Here is a 16318-nt window from a genome sequence, read left to right as displayed (position 1 = left end):
GGTGCCGACCTTCGGATGAGACGTTAAACCGAGGTTTGGGCGTAAAAGATCCCATGACCACTATTTCGAAGAAGAGCAGGGGATGTTCTCCCTAGTGTCCTGGGCCAATATTTATCACTCAATCAACATCACTAAAAACAGATGATTAAGGTCATTATCACATTGCTGTTAGTGGGAGCTTGCTGTGCGCAAATTGGCTGCCGCGTTTCCCACATTCCAACAGAGACCACACTTCAAAAAGTACTTCATTGGTTGTGAAGCGTTCTGGGACATGAATGCAAATTGAGCACAACATTGTGCACGGGGAAAAGCCTTGCACTCCTCCCCTGTCATAGCAGTCACTAGTCCAAGCAGTCGCTCTCTTCAGTGTGAGCCTAGTCACTAACCAGCGACCACCAGGGTGCTCCTCCCTCTCCCTCCTCAGTCCCCGGGTACCCAGGGGCCATTCAGCAGCTGAGTTTAAACATCACTCCCTCTGTTGTCTGAAGCGAGCTGCAAATGCGCACAGAGAATCTCAGAACAAATTGCCACCAAACTCGGGGGAAAGTTGGGACTCAACTAAACGCAGTGAAATAAAAACACCCCTGGAGGTTAGGTAGGAGTTTACGAATTAAACCATCTTTGATGAGTATTGTGTGCAGTTTTGGTCGCCTTATCTGAGGAAGGATGTTCTTGCCATGGAGGGAGTTCAGCGAAGATTCACCAGGCTGATACCTGGGATGGTAGGAATGACGTACGAGGAGAGATTGGGTCGATTAGGCATATATTCGTTGGAGTTCAGAAGAATGAGAGGGGATCTCATTGAAACTTATAAAATTCTAACAGGACTAGGCAGACTAGATGCAGGAAGGATGTTCCGATGGCTGGGGAGTCCAGAACCAGGGGTCACAGTCTAAGGATAAGGGGTAAGCCATTTAGGACTGAGATGAGGAGGAATTTCTTCACCCAGAGAGTGGTGAACCTGTGGAATTCTCTACCACAGAAGGCAGTTGAGGCCAAGTCATTAAATATATTCAAGAAGGAGTTAGATATATTTCTTAAGGCTAAGGGGATCAAGGAATATGGGGAGAAAGCAGGGACAGGGTACTGAGTTTGGATGATCAGCCATGATCTCATTAAATGGCGGAGCAGGCTCGAGGGGCCGAATGGCCTACTCCTGCTCCTATCTTCTAGGTTTCTCTGTTTCTTTGATCCGTACGGCTGCTAGTTACTGTACCTCTTGCGTATCGTTCAGTCTATCCGTGCTTTCCCGTTGAACGTATGTTTTTGATATTTGCGTTACACGTCGCGATTTAAGATTGCACCAGTTTAATGGGTCACAGGCAATGTTCCCCGCTAATTTTTTTTGGTGTGCGGTCCCTTTAACTGGCCGCCGCCGCCGCCCATTCACGTATTCGCGCCCGGGCGGTCCCTTCCATTTTGAAAGGCCGGCGGGACCGCCAGCGGTCACCTGGCGAAAGTGTGCGCCCCGCCGTCCCACTCTCGCGGGCAGTCGGCACGCGCTGCACGTGTACCTGTGCGTGTTTAATGAGCGGGCACGCGCGCGGCCGTTCCGCGTCTGGCCTCGGGCTCAGTCCGTGTGGAGGTGGCGTAGACAGCATGGGGTAGAGACACCGACACCGATTGGTTGGGCCTGTGGCGAGAGTGTGGAACTCGCTACCACAGGGAGTGGTTAAGGCGAACAGCACAGATGCATTTAAGGGGAGGCTGGATAAGCGCATGAGGGAGAAAGGGATAGAAGGATAAGTTGATAGGGTGAGATGAAAAGGAGTGGGAGGAGGCTCGTGTGGAGCATAAACACCGGCACAGACCAGTTGGGCCGAATGGCCTGTGTCTGTGCTGTAAATTCTATGGGGGAATAGATTTAAAGTAATTGGTAGAAGGATTAGAGGGGAGTTGAGGAGAACGTTTTTCACCAAGAGGGTGGTGAGGGTCTGGAACTCACTGCCTGAAAGAGGCAGAAACCCTCATTGCATTTAAAAAGTACTTGGATATGCGCTGGAAGTGCCGTAACCTGCAGGGCTACGGACCAAGAGCTGGAAAGTGGGATTAGGCTGGAGAGCTCTTTGTCGGCCGGCACGGACATGATGGGCCGAATGGCCTCCTTCTGTGCTGTAAATCTCTCTGATTCAATGTCATTCTATGAATGGCCTGTTTCCGTATTGTAACTTCGATGTGTCACGCTTTAAAGTGTCAAAAGTATTCTAAAATAGAAGAGAAGGTCAATCATTTCCTGCTGGTTTGTTCTGACCTGGAGCGAGGAAGAGCCCCGTCCATTGGCAAACCGACCCCCCTCACCAGCAAGCATGCAGCCTCCGACTGGCCTCCGCATTCACTCCGATGAGATGCTGCAGCCTTAAAGGGGCAGGCAAGCTCACGACACAAGAATACTGCATTGCGGCACAACGCTGTTGTCGCTATCGAGCCGCGTTACCGTCTGAGTTCATCGGATTGTAGAAATTTACGGCACAGACACAGGCCATTCGGCCCATCGTGTCCGCGCCAGCCGAAAGAGAGCTATCCAGCCTAATCCCACTTTCCAGCTCTTGGTCCCCGGCCCTGTAGGTTACAACACTTCAAGTGCATATCCGAGTACTTTTTAAATGTGATGAGGGTTTCTGCCTCTACCACCCTTTCAGGCAGTGAGTTCCAGACCCTCACCACCCTCTTGGTGAAAAAAGTTCTCCTCAACTCCCCTCTAAACCTGTTACTTTAAATCTATGCTCCCTGGTTATTGATCTCTCTGCTAAGGGAAATAGGTCCTTCCTCAAGAAGGAGTTGGATATATTTCTTAAGGCTAAAGGGATCAAGGGATATGGGGAGAAGGCAGGGACAGGGTACTGAATTTGGATGATCAGCCATGATCTCATTGAATGGCGGAGCAGGCTCGAGGGGCCGAATGGCCTAACTCCTGCTCCTATCTTCTGTGTTTCTATCCACTCTATCTTGGCCCCTCATAATTTTATACACCTCAGTCAAGTCTCCCCTAGTTACGGCGAGCATCTGAGCCGTGATCTTAAAGGGACAGGCCAGGTTGGCACAGCACCACCTTAGCAACTCAAACGTGTTTGAGCGGGGCCTTGCGTTACCCGTAGCAAGAACACGGGAGATGAGCTATTGTACTCCTGAGGCCCCTTCTTGTGGGTTATAACACACGCAGAGCACACTTCAATGCTGATCTCAGCGAGGGCAGTGTTAGCTGCCTGGCCTGCTGAGTATTTCCAGCATTTTCTGTTATTTCAGATTTCCAGCATCCGCAGTATTTTGCTATTATGTTAGATGCCTACTGTTGCCCTCGGTCTAGTGCTCCCTTTAATTATTATTTTTTTGGATGCACGGCCCCTTTAAGCGCTTGCGCAGTTTATCCTATTTGAAAGCCGGATCACTGGCTGCGCGAGAGCTGCAGAGCGCCGCATGGCTGGGCTGCCATGCAGCTCAAAGGGAACGCTGCCTCAGTCCCCATGTGTTGGTGAGTGCACTTAGCGAGGATTCCCAACCGTCGGTGCAAAGGGAGAGGAAGGGATCATGCTCCGCTGTGATGCTTGCCATGTTCAGATAGTGTCCACTCTCCCTTGCTACGATGGCTACGGTCGTGTAGTGGCTCTGCACTGGGTCCTGGACTAATTCATCCTGAGGACACGTGTGTTCAAATCCCACCATGGCAGTTTTGAGAATTTGAATTCAGTTAACTCATTTTTAAAAGGGGAGGACGGGATTGAGTCGGCTGTGATGCTGACCATGGTCGAATAGCGGGGAAAGCCGCCACCTGATTGGAGCACTGGGGAGGTGGGGTAGGTAACCAGGCGCCTTGGAACCACATTCCTAGCAAGAGCCAGCCTCTTCAGGAGAGATGGGGGGCAGGCAGTGTGAATCTGTGCAGGTGCTAAAATACATCCAGCACTCGCAGGGTTAAAGCAGTAACCTTCAATCGTGGGTAAGGAGAGAGTGGGAGCTTTTATATATACACGCTCACACTCACACTCACACACACTCACTTACACACACACACACACTTACACACACACTCACTTACACACACACACACACACACACACACACACGCTCACACACACACACTTACACACACACTCTCACTTACACTCACACACACTTACACACACTTACACACACACTCTCACTTACACACACGCTCACACACACACTCACACACACTTACACACACACTCACTTACACACACGCTCACACTCACACACACTCACACACACTTACACACACACTCTCACTTACACTCACACACACGCTCACACTCACACACACTTACACACACACTCTCACTTACACTCACACACACTTACACACACGCTCACACTCACACACACTTACACACACGCTCACACTCACACACACTTACACACATGCTCACACTCACACTCACACACACTTACACACACACTCTCACTTACACTCACCCACACTTACACACATGCTCACACTCACACACACTTACACACACGCTCACACTCACACACACGCTCACACTCACACTCACACACACTTACACACACGCTCACACTCACACAAACTTACACACACGCTCACACTCACACACACGCTCACACTCACACACACTTACACACACACTCTCACTTACACTCACACACACTTACACACACGCTCACACTCACACACACTTACCCACACGCTCACACTCACACACACTTACATACACACATACACACTCTCACTTACACACACGCTCACACTCACACACTCACACACTCACACACTCACACACTCACACACTCACACACGCTCACACTCACACACTCACACACTCACACACGCTCACACTCACACACGCTCACACTCACACTCACACTCACACTCACACACACGCTCACACTCACACACACGCTCACACTCACACACACTCTCACACACGCTCACACTCACACACACACACACACACACTCTCACACACACGCTCACACACTCACACACACACACACACTTTCACACACTCTCGCACACACTCTCGCACACACTCTCGCACACACTCGCACACACTCGCACACACTCGCACATACTCTCGCACTCTCGCACGCACTCTCGCACACACTCTCGCACACACTCTCACACACTCTCACACACTCTCACTCACACAAACTCACACACACACTTACACACACACTCTCGCGCACACTCTCTCGCGCACACTCTCGCGCACACTCTCGCGCACACTCTCGCACACACTCTCGCACACTCACACACACACACACTCACAAACTCACACACGCTCTCGCACACGCTCTCGCACACGCTCTCGCACACGCTCGCGCACACGCTCGCGCACACGCTCGCACACACACTCGCACACACTCGCACTCACTCACACTCTCACGCTCACTCACACACTCACACTCACACACACACTCACACAATCACTCTCTCACACAAACTCGGCACTTGAGGGAAATAAACTTGCAGGGCTACGGGGCTAGAGCGGGGCAATGGGACTGACTGGATTGCTCTACAGAGAGCCGGCACGGACTCGATGGGCCGAATGGCCTCCTTCTGTGCCGTACGGCTCTATGACTTCCAGGAATTGATTACCCGTCCATTAGTCTGCACGGAGGTGAAGCGTTTAAAGTTTATTCATTTCACTTAGTGACATTTCAGAGCTTTCCCACCACCTGCATCAGCTTCTAATCGGAGCCTTGGAGAAGGAAGGGGGAGGGGAGGGAGCAAGCCACAGCTCTTCGAGAAAATGCAGTGACATCTAATTTGCTATTCCACTTTTGCGCTCGCCTACACAGAGAGAGGTGGATCACATTTCAACACATTTACAAACTAGCTTTATTACATTATTACAGTGCGGGCTGCCTCTCGAGCGTGGCAAGGGCGCAGACAGACCTCGTGGAGGGACTGTGAGGACTACCCAGAGGGAGGGAGGGAGAATCTCAGACTGCCGCTGTTGATAGCGTTCAGATTGAGCTGTAACTCCAACCCCTCTCCCCATCTCCAAATTAAAAGATAGAAAGAAAGAACTTGCATTGCTATAGCGCCTTTCACGACCTCAGGACATCCCAAAGCGCTTTACAGCCAATGAAGTACTTTTGAAGTGTAGTCTCTGTTGTAATGTGGGAAACGCGGCAGCCAATTTGCACACAGCAAGATCCCACAAACAGCAACGTAATAATGACCAGATAATCTGTTGTAGGTGTTGGTTGAGGGATAAATATTGGCCGAGTACACCGGGGAGAACTCCTTTTTTCTTCTTTGACATAGTGGCCGCAGGATCTTTTACGTCCACCTGAGAGAGCAGGTGGGTTTAATGTCTCATCAGAAAGACAGCACCTCCGACAGTGCAGCACTCCCTCAGTACCGCACTGGGAGTGTCAGCCTGGATTTTTGTGCTCAGGTCCCTGGAGTGGGGACTCGAACCCACAAACTGCTGACTCAGAGGCGAGAGTGCGGCCCACTGAGCCACAGGCCGGCACCACTAATCTGCTCCGACCCCCCCCACCCCCCCACAACGCTCCGTGTGTACATACAGCGCCTAGGTGTGGTGTTGAGTCAGAGGAACCAGGAGAGGCCGAGGTTGTATCCCTGTTGAGTCAGCTTTGGTCCTCAACGTCCCAGGCCTCGGAATAAGCGGGAAAGCGTGCATGTTTGAAGAGGACCGGGAAGGCTCAGATGTGGTGCCCTCCCTGGTCAAATAGCCAGCAGGCACTCGGCCTACACATGAAGAGTGGCCACTGGGGTGAAGAAGCAGATGACTCCCTGTGGAACCAAGAGTCAGCGACTTGGAAGATTATTGCATGGCTGACGAACGATTGAGGTTTTTTGAGGGAAATCTGGATGAATAACATAAGAACATAAGAAATAGGAGCAGGAGTCGGCCATTCGGCCCTTCGAGCCTGCTCCGCCATTCAATGAGATCATGGCTGATCTTCTGCCTCAACTCCATTCACCGGCCCTATCGCCATATCCCTTGATGCCCTTACTAGTCAGAAATCTATCGACTTCTGTTTTGAATATACCCAATGACTGAGCCTCCATAGCCCTCTGGGGTAGAGAATTCCAAAGATTCACCACCCTCTGTGTGAAGAAATTTCTCCTCATCTCAGTCCTGAATGGCCTACCCTTTATCCTGAGGCTGTGGCCCCTGGTTCTAGACTCCCCAGCCAAGGGAAACATTCTCCCAGCATCCACCCTATCAAGCCCTGTAATAATTTTGTATGCTTCAATGAGATCGCCTCTCATTCTTCTGAATTCAAGAGAATACAGGCCTAGTTTACTCAATCTCTTCTCATACGACAGTCCCGCCATCCCAGGAATCAATCTCGTGAACCTTCGTTGCACTCCCTCTATGGCAAGCCGAGGCTAGGGACAGGACCCGACATGACTATGCTCTGGAATACCCTATCTAAATATCCCCGCCTCTCTACCTCTTTCTCCTCTCCTTTAAGACGCTCCTTAAAATTACCTCTGTGACCTGTCCGAATAACCTCCCTATCTCTGTAATCTCCTCCAGCCCCACAAACCCCTTGAAATATCTGCGCTCCTCTAATTCTGGCCTCTTGAATATCTCTGATTATAATCACTCGCCCATTGGCGGCCGTACCTTCAGCTGCCTGGGCCCTAAGCTCTGGAATTCCCTCCCTAAACCTCTCCGCCTCTCTATCTCTCTCTCCTCCTTTAAGACGCTCCTTAAAACCTACCTCTTTGACCCTCGCCTGCCCTAATTTCTTATGTGGCTCAGCGTCAATTTTTTGTCTTCTAATACTCCTGTGAAGCGCCTTGGGACATTTTACTACGTTAAAGGCGCTATATAAATACAAAAAAAAACCTTGTGCACAGCAAGGTCCCACAACAGCAAATAGGAACAGGAGTAGGGCATTCAAGTAGATCATGGCTGATCTGTACCTCGACTCTATTTACCCGCCTTAGTGCCTTATCCCTTGCTACCTTTACTGAGGAAAAGTCTATCGATCGCAGTCTTGAAAGCTCCAATTGTCCCCCGGCATTCACAGACTTTTGGGCAACAATTTGCATTTATATAGTGCCTTTAACAGTAAAACGTCCCAAGGCGCTTCACAGGAACGTTACCAAACCAAATCTGACACCGAGCCAAAGAAGGAGACATTAGGACAGGTGACCAAAAGCTTGGTCAAAAAGGTAGGTTGTAAGGAGGGTCTTAAAGGAGTAGAGAGAGGCGGAGAGGTTTAGGGAGGGAATTCCAGAACTCAGAGCCTGGACGCCTGAAGGCACGGCCAATGGCGGGGCGAAAGAAGTGGGGGGGATGCACAAGAGGCCAGAATTGGAGGAGCGCCGAGATCTCGGAGGGTTGTAGGGCTGGAGGGAGGTTACAGAGATAGGGAGGGGCGAGGGCCATGGAGGGATTTGAAAACGATGAGAATTTTTAAACCGAGGCGTTGCTGGACTGGGTGCCAATGTCGGTCAGCGAGCGCAGGGGGTCTTGGTGCGAGTTACATATCGGTACCAGTAGCAGTTTCGGATGAGCTCAAGTTAACGGAGGGTGCAAGGTGGAGCTAACAAAGGTGTGGATGAAGGTTTCAGCAGCAGATGAGTTGAGGCAGGGGGCTGATGTTACGGAGGTGGATGTAGGCGGACTTGGCGATGGAGAGGATATGTGTTTTTTAAATTTGTTCATGGGATGTGGGCGTCGCTGGCAAGGCCAGCATTTATTGCCCATCCCTCATTGCCCTTGAGAAGGTGGTGGTGAGCCGCCATCTTGAACCGCCACAGTCTGTGTGGTGAAGGTGCTCCCACAGTGCTGTTAGGGAGGGAGTTCCAGGATTTTGACCCAGCGACGATGAAGGAACGGCGATATATTTCCAAGTCAGGATGGTGTGTGACTTGGAGGGGAACTTGGAGGTGGTGGTGTTCCCATGCGCCTGCTGCCCCTTGTCCCTCTAGGCGGTAGAGGTCGCGGGTTTGGGAGGTGCTGCCGAAGAAGCCTTGGCGAGTTGCTGCAGTGCATTTTGTAGATGGTACACACTGTAGCCACAGTGCACCGGTGGTGGAGCGAGTGAATGTTTAAGGTGGTGGATGGGGCGCCAATCAAGCGGGCTGCTTTGTCCTGGATGGTGTCGAGCTGCTGTTGTTGGAGCTGCACTCATCCAGGCAAGTGGAGAGTATTCCATCATACTCCTTACTTGTGCCTTGTAGATGGTGGAAAGGCTTTGGGGAGTCAGGAGGTGAGACACTCGCCGCAGAATACCCAGCGTCTGACCTGCACTTGTTGCTACAGTATTTATGTGGCTGGTCCAGTTAAGTTTCAGGTCAACAGTGACCCCCGCAAACGTGGTAAAAATACATCCACTGTTGGGTCCCTCCCGGAAGCTCAGCTCGGGGTCAAATAAGCCCAGGGTGCGATTTAACCCAATTTAAGCATTACCACTCTCACAGCCAACCCTACCGATATGTTGCTGACTGTTCTCCATGGCTTGTTGATCCTTACTGGCCTAATCAAAGTTGCTGTGTGGGCTGTAAGCTTTGGAACCCTCTCTTAACTCACCTGTGACCACACACGTTCCTGGGTGCTCCTCCCTTCGTTACCAAGTGGCCATTTGTAAAGTAGGGAAGTTATGCTAAACCTGTATCGAACCTTGGTTGGACCACACTTGGAGTACTGCGTGCAGTTCTGGTCACCATATTATAAAAAGGATAGAGAGACACTGGAGAGGGTGCAAAAAGATTTACAAGGATGATGAAGAAAAATTAAAAACTTGCATTTATATAGCACCTTTCACGACCAGCGGACGTCCCAAAGCGCTTTACAGCCAATGAAGCACTTTTTGAAGTGTAGTCACTGTTATAATGTGGGCAACATGGCAGCCAATTTACACACAGCAAGCTCCCACAAACAGCAATGTGATAATGGCCAGATAATCTGTTTTTGTTATGTTGGTTGAGGGATAAATATTGGCCCCAGGACACCGGGGAGAACTCCCCCTGCTCTTCTTCGAAATAGTGGCCGCGGGATCTTTTACGTCCACTGAGAGAGGGCAGACGGGGCCTCGGTTTAACGTGTCACCCGAAAGACGGCACCTCCGACAGTGCAGCACTCCCTCAGCACTGCAATGGGAGTGTCGACCTAGATTTATGTGCTCAACTCCCTGGAGTGGGACTCGAACCCACAACCTTCTGACTCAGAGGCGACAGTGCTACCCACTGAACCACAGCTGCCAAATACCAGAAATGCGAGGGTATACACATCAGGAAAGGATGAACAGGCTGGGTCTCTTTTCCCTTGAAAAGAGAAGGTTGAGGGGTGACCTAATAGAGGTCTTTAAAATTATGAAAGGTTTTGATAGAGTGGATACAGAGAGAATGTTTCCACTTGTGGGAAAGAGCAGAACTAGAGGCCATCAATATAAGATAGTCACCAAGAAATCCAATAGGGAATTCAGGAGAAACTTCTTTACCCAGAGAGTGGTGAGAATGTGGAACTCGCTGCCACAGGGAGTGGTTGAGGCGAACAGTATAGATGCATTTAAGGGGAGGCTAGATAAGCATCCTTGGGAATCGACATCTGGGAATCCCTGGCCCAAGACCGCACAAAGTGGAGGAGAAGTATCCGGGAAGGCGCCGAACTCCTCGAGTCTCTTCGCCGGGAGCAAGCGGAAGCCAAGCGCAGGCAGCGCAAGGAGCGCACGTCAACCCAAGCAACCCACCCACCCGCCCCTTCAACCACCGTCTGCCCCACCTGTGACAGAGACTGTAGGTCCCGCATTGGACTCATCAGTCACCTGAGAACTCATTTTTAATGTGGAAGCAAATCATCCTCGGTTCCGAGGGACTGCCTAAGAAGAGAGAAGAGAAGAGATAAGCGTATGAGGGAGAAGGGAATAGAGGGTTACGCTGATAGAGTTAGATGAGGAAAGACAGGAGGATGCTCGAGTGGAGCATAAATGCTGTCATGGACTGGTTGGGCCGAATGGCCTGTTTCTGTGCCGTACAGGAAACTTTTTTATCCGGCACCGACGTGGTGCCGGTTCATCAAAAATTCCGGATAACCGAAAGCTATAGTAAAAGATACGGAGCTGAGAGCTCCGTATAAAGCAACAAACCCTGTTGCTTAGCAACAGGTTCAGAACAATGGCCACAAGTTCCAAGCGTCTCTGTAGCTTAGCAACAGCTGCAGCCACACCCTTGCACAGCCACAGATCGAGGAAGGCAAGTAATAAAACTTAGCTGAACCTACTCCTGAATTTTGCCGGTTAACAGAAATTTCCGGTTATTTAGGTGCCGGGAAATCGAAAGTTTCCTGTATATCCTATGTATTAGAACAGGACATTTACATTGGAACAGTGAATACACTTCAGAAGTACTTCATTGGCTGTCAAGCCACTTGGGACGTCCTGAGCTTGGTGAAAGGCGCCATATAAATGCAAGTTCTTTCTTTTCACTGCCATGCACCCAGCGACATCGCCGTTGGACTCGCAGCCCAGTGTCTCCGCACCAGAATGGGGCATTGTGGGACGCCGCTACCTTGGCCTAAATTACTTCTCCAGTTAACGGGCCACACAATTAGATTAGAGCACGGCCAAGCTGACTGCTCCAAATAATAAAAGAGACAACCTCTCCGAGGCGGTGTTAAAAATACTTCCCCCACATCTCCTCTCCTCTCGAAATAGTGACATTAGTGCCTGCGGACAGACGATGATAGAGTAATGCAATTTGTAGCAAGTCTCTGCAGGTTAATATTGGGGGAGCTGTGACAGCGGAGGACTGAAGGCTTGGACAGCTGGGACCCAACAGTGGATGTATTTTTAACACGATTTTTGGAGGAACCCTCGGAAGGCTTCGGTTGCGGCGAGCCGCTGGTATTTATAAAGGCTCCAGCACAGCACATTAATCAAACCCAGCACTTCGCTGCTAGCTGAGAGTTTATTTTTAGCTTGGAGGAGAAGGTGGCCAGAATATGTGAGCACTTTCTTGTTGGAAGGAAATAGGGGTTGAAATGAAGACTGAGAGTTTTCGTTCTTGTGATTTTGTTCCTGCTCTCACTCTCTCTCTCTCTCCTCCACCCCACACTAGTGTGTGTGTGAGTGTGTGTGCATTTTTCCTTTATCACAGTAGCACCCCGTCTGATCAGAGACAGTGGCACATGATCTTGGAGCCCGACATAATTGACTCTAATAGCTGGTTGCTGCTGAACTGCAAGTGAGCTGGGGATGGGGAGGGGATGGGCGGAGATCTGCTCATTGTTCTGGGGGGCTGGGGGGGGGGGGCTCACGTTTAACCAGAGGTGTCGGCAGCAGAGGCAGGAGACTGAACAAAGCCCCCTCGCCGACCCACCCTCCTTCCCCCTTTGCCTCCCCCCCACCACCCCTCCCTGAGCTGTCCCTCCGTCAAATGCTTTCCAGACACGAGTTGGAAAATGAAATGATTTGATGGCCAACCCTGTCGGCCTTTGTTCGGTCTCTGATATCGGAGCAACTTTGATTGGCTGTTTGATATGTAGAGCGATGGGGACTCACGGGCCCTGGCTGCAATCTATTGGCAGAACAAGGAGCCATCAGCAAGCTGTTGTGGTTGCCGTGGCGACTTGGATAATTGGCCGCAAACAGCTGTTTCTGTAGTAGCGCCGACTCAACCTCTGATTGGATAGTATTTAATAACGCCACATTCAGTTGTATATGGACTGCGGGAACCCGGGATAATTCAGAGCTAGATTAACGTCTGCGGGTAACTTAATTAAAGGCTCCAGGAGATGGTGTGACAAAGGGAATAATATAACCTTTCAAGTCTGTACAGAGGGGCTGTATCGCTCTCCTCTGAACTGCATGATGAAGTCTCCGCTGCCAAGTGCTAGCTCTCTTCCCCCCCTCCCCCAACATGGGGCTACTATCTTTCCTTCGCGTATAGAAGATTGAGGGGTTTAATATGATTTAAAGGAGTTGATAGGGTAGATATAGAGAGAAGCTATTTGCTCTGGTGGGGGGCGCGGGAAGTCCAGAACAAAGGGGCATAACCTTAAAATTAGAGCCAGGCCGTTCAGGGGTGATGTCAGGAAGCACTTCTTCACACAAAGGGTAGGAGAAATCCGGAATCTCTTCCCCCCCCCCCCCCCGCCAAATAAAAAGCTATTGAGGCTGGGAGGGAGTCAAGGCGGGTAAATGGAGTTAAGATACAGATCAGCCGTGATCTCATTGAAGGGCGGAACAGGCTCGAGGGGCTGAATGGCCTCCTCCTGCTCCCGTGTTCGCCCAGTTCAAAACCGCAAATGCTCGTTGTGCACGAGTTGCCCTACTTTTTGTACGTGAACAGATCCAGTGGTTTAGGTGTGAAGAGATAACCGATCCACTTGTGCAAGTGTGAACAGAAAACAGATCTAGCTGTATAGGTGTGAATAGAAAGCTGACTCAGTCGTGTAAGAGTGTGAACAGAAAGCTGACTCGGTCGTGTAAGAGTGTGAACAGAAAGCTGACTCGGTCGTGTAAGAGTGTGAACAGAAAGCTGACTCGGTCGTGTAAGAGTGTGAACAGAAAGCTGACTCGGTCGTGTAAGAGTGTGAACAGAAAGCTGACTCGGTCGTGTAAGAGTGTGAATAGAAAGCTGACTCAGTCGTGTAAGAATGTGAACAGAAAGCTGACTCGGTCGTGTAAGAGTGTGAACAGAAAGCTGACTCGGTCGTGTAAGAGTGTGAACAGAAAGCTGACTCGGTCGTGTAAGAGTGTGAACAGAAACCTGACTCGGTCGTGTAAGAGTGTGAACGGAAACCTGACTCGGTCGTGTAAGAGTGTGAACAGAAAGCTGACTCGTCGTGTAAGAGTGTGAACGGAAAACTGACTTGGTCGTGTAAGAATGTGAACAGAAAGCTGACTCGGTCGTGTAAGAGTGTGAACAGAAAGCTGACTCGGTCGTGTAAGAGTGTGAACGGAAACCTGACTCGGTCGTGTAAGAGTGTGAACAGAAAGCTGACTCGTCGTGTAAGAGTGTGAACGGAAAACTGACTTGGTCGTGTAAGAGTGTGAACAGAAAGCTGACTCAGTCGTGTAAGAGTGTGAACAGGATCCCGGTCCAGTTGTGTATATTTTAATACATGCCATTTTCAAAACCTGGTCTTCAGTTACCGGAACTACTGGGCGTCCTCCAGACTAACCAGATTGTGCTGTTCAGACCCTCGCCTCCCAATCACCAGTCAGGTTCCAGGAGACTGAGTGATGTCCTGCGCATTAAGTATCACATGATTATACGACGTCAGCTGTTTTGTCACAATATATCAGACTGAACAGAAATGATACTGTCAATCACACCGAGCCATCACACACCACTGTACCACACCGAGCCATCGCACACTACTGTACCACACCGAGCCATCGCTCACTACTGTACCACACCGAACCATCGCACACTACTGTGCCACACCGAGCCATCACACACTACTGTACCACACCGAGCCATCACTCACTACTGTACCACACCGAGCCATCGCACACTACTGTACCACACCGAGCCATCACTCACTACTGTACCACACCGAGCCATCGCTCACTACTGTACCACACCCAGCCATCGCTCACTACTGTACCACACCCAGCCATCGCTCACTACTGTACCACACCGAGCTATCGCTCACTACTGTACCACACCCAGCCATCGCACACTACTGTACCACACCCAGCCATCGCTCACTACTGTACCACACCGAGCCATCGCTCACTACTGTACCACACCGAGCCATCGCGCACTACTGTACCACACTGAGCCATCGCTCACTATCACACCGAGCCATCACACACTACTGTACCACACCGAGCCATCACACACTACTGTACCACACCGAGCCATCACACTACTGTACCACACCGAGCCATCGCTCATTACTGTACCACACCAAGCCATCACACTACTGTACCACACCGAGCCATCGCACACTACTGTACCACACAGTGCCATTGCACACTACTATACCAGGTGCTGTCGCGCAGTTAGTCATGGCGATTACTTTTACACACTGTGTTCTTTCCACAATTCAAACCCAATTCACCCGATGACTCATTTTGACACCACATCAGGCCAGGGTTTCATCCTTTCCACTTAAAGGAAGAATTCAAAACAAATATTACCAAAACCCTAGTGCCCTCGTAACCTGCAGATCACGAGCTGGTAAACAGTCTTCGCTCAGCAGATGGAAGGCAGTAGGTTTTTACATTCTTCAATGCTTGTTTCTGAAATGATTAAAGCAGGGGCTTCTGTAATCTCCTCCAGCCCAACAACCTTTCAATAACCCTACGTTCCTACAACTCTGGCCCCTTGGGCATCCATAACTTCCGTTGCCCCACCATTGGTGGCCGCGCCTTCAGCCATCTAGATCCTAAGCTCTGGAATTCCCTCCCTAAACTTCTCCGACCCTCTCTCCTCCTTTATGACTTGGCTTAAAACCTACCTCTTTGACCTCTCACCTGTCCGAAAGTTTCCTTCTTTGGCTCGGTGTTAATTTTTGACTGATTACACTCTTGTGACGCGCCTTGGGTCTTTTTAACTACCTTTAAAGGGGCTATATAAATACAAGTTGTTGTTGTTGTTGGCACAGTTTCCTCCAGCCCGCAGACTTCCCCCAGAGACCGACTGGCTATCGGGACAGATGAATGTGGAGCACTCTAACTTTCTAAAGCCAGCTTTGCCCGGGGCTCTGAGGTGTTTTGTGGGCTCCTCGTCTCAACCCCACCCCACCCGCCCCCACCACCCACCAACAGAAGCTTGACACAATTCAGGACAAAGCAGCCCGCTTGATCGGCACCCCATCCACCACCTTAAACATTCACTCCCTCCACCACCAACACACCGTAGCTGCAGTGCTGTTAGGGAGGGAGTTCCAGGATTTTGACCCAGCGACGATGAAGGCCAATATATTTCCAAGTGGTGATGGTGTGTGACGTGGAGGGGAACTTGGAGGTGATGGTGTTCCCATGCGCCTGCTGCCCTTGTCGTTCTAGGTGGTAGAGGTCGCGGGTTTGGGAGGTGCTGCCGAAGAATTGGGATGAGGAGGCAGTGACAGCGAGATTCCTCTCTGAGACCAAATCCAGGGACCACTTGCACTGCGAGTTGCTGCAGTGCATCTTGTAGATGGTACACACTGCAGCCACGGTGCGCCGGTGGTGGAGGGAGTGAATGTTTAAGGTGGTGGATGGGGTGCTAATCAAGCAGGCTGCTTTGTCCTGGATGGTGTCGAGCTTCTTGAGTGTTGTTGGAGCTGCACTCATCCAGGCAAGTGGGGAGTATTCCATCACACTCCTGACTTGTAGATCCTCCAATCACATCTTCACTCGTGCTTTTCCCGTAGCATTGAGGGCTCAGCTCGCGCCCGCTCTTCACCCA

At 50.6% G+C, this 16318-nt stretch overlaps 1 protein-coding gene across 1 annotated transcript in view; it reads left to right on the top strand.

Annotated features, from left to right (window-relative positions):
* The window catches only part of LOC147099528 (SH3 and multiple ankyrin repeat domains protein 2-like), a 177446-nt gene that overhangs the window by 896 nt on the left and 160232 nt on the right, over nt 1-16318 (top strand). The gene's annotated exons all lie outside the window — the stretch shown is intronic.

Source organism: Somniosus microcephalus, chromosome 28, assembly GCF_052327205.1.
Source record: "Somniosus microcephalus isolate GS21.2 chromosome 28, FLI_Smic_1.0, whole genome shotgun sequence".
NCBI classification, from domain to species: Eukaryota; Metazoa; Chordata; class Chondrichthyes; order Squaliformes; family Somniosidae; genus Somniosus; species Somniosus microcephalus.
This window is presented reverse-complemented; position numbering and strand designations above follow the sequence as displayed.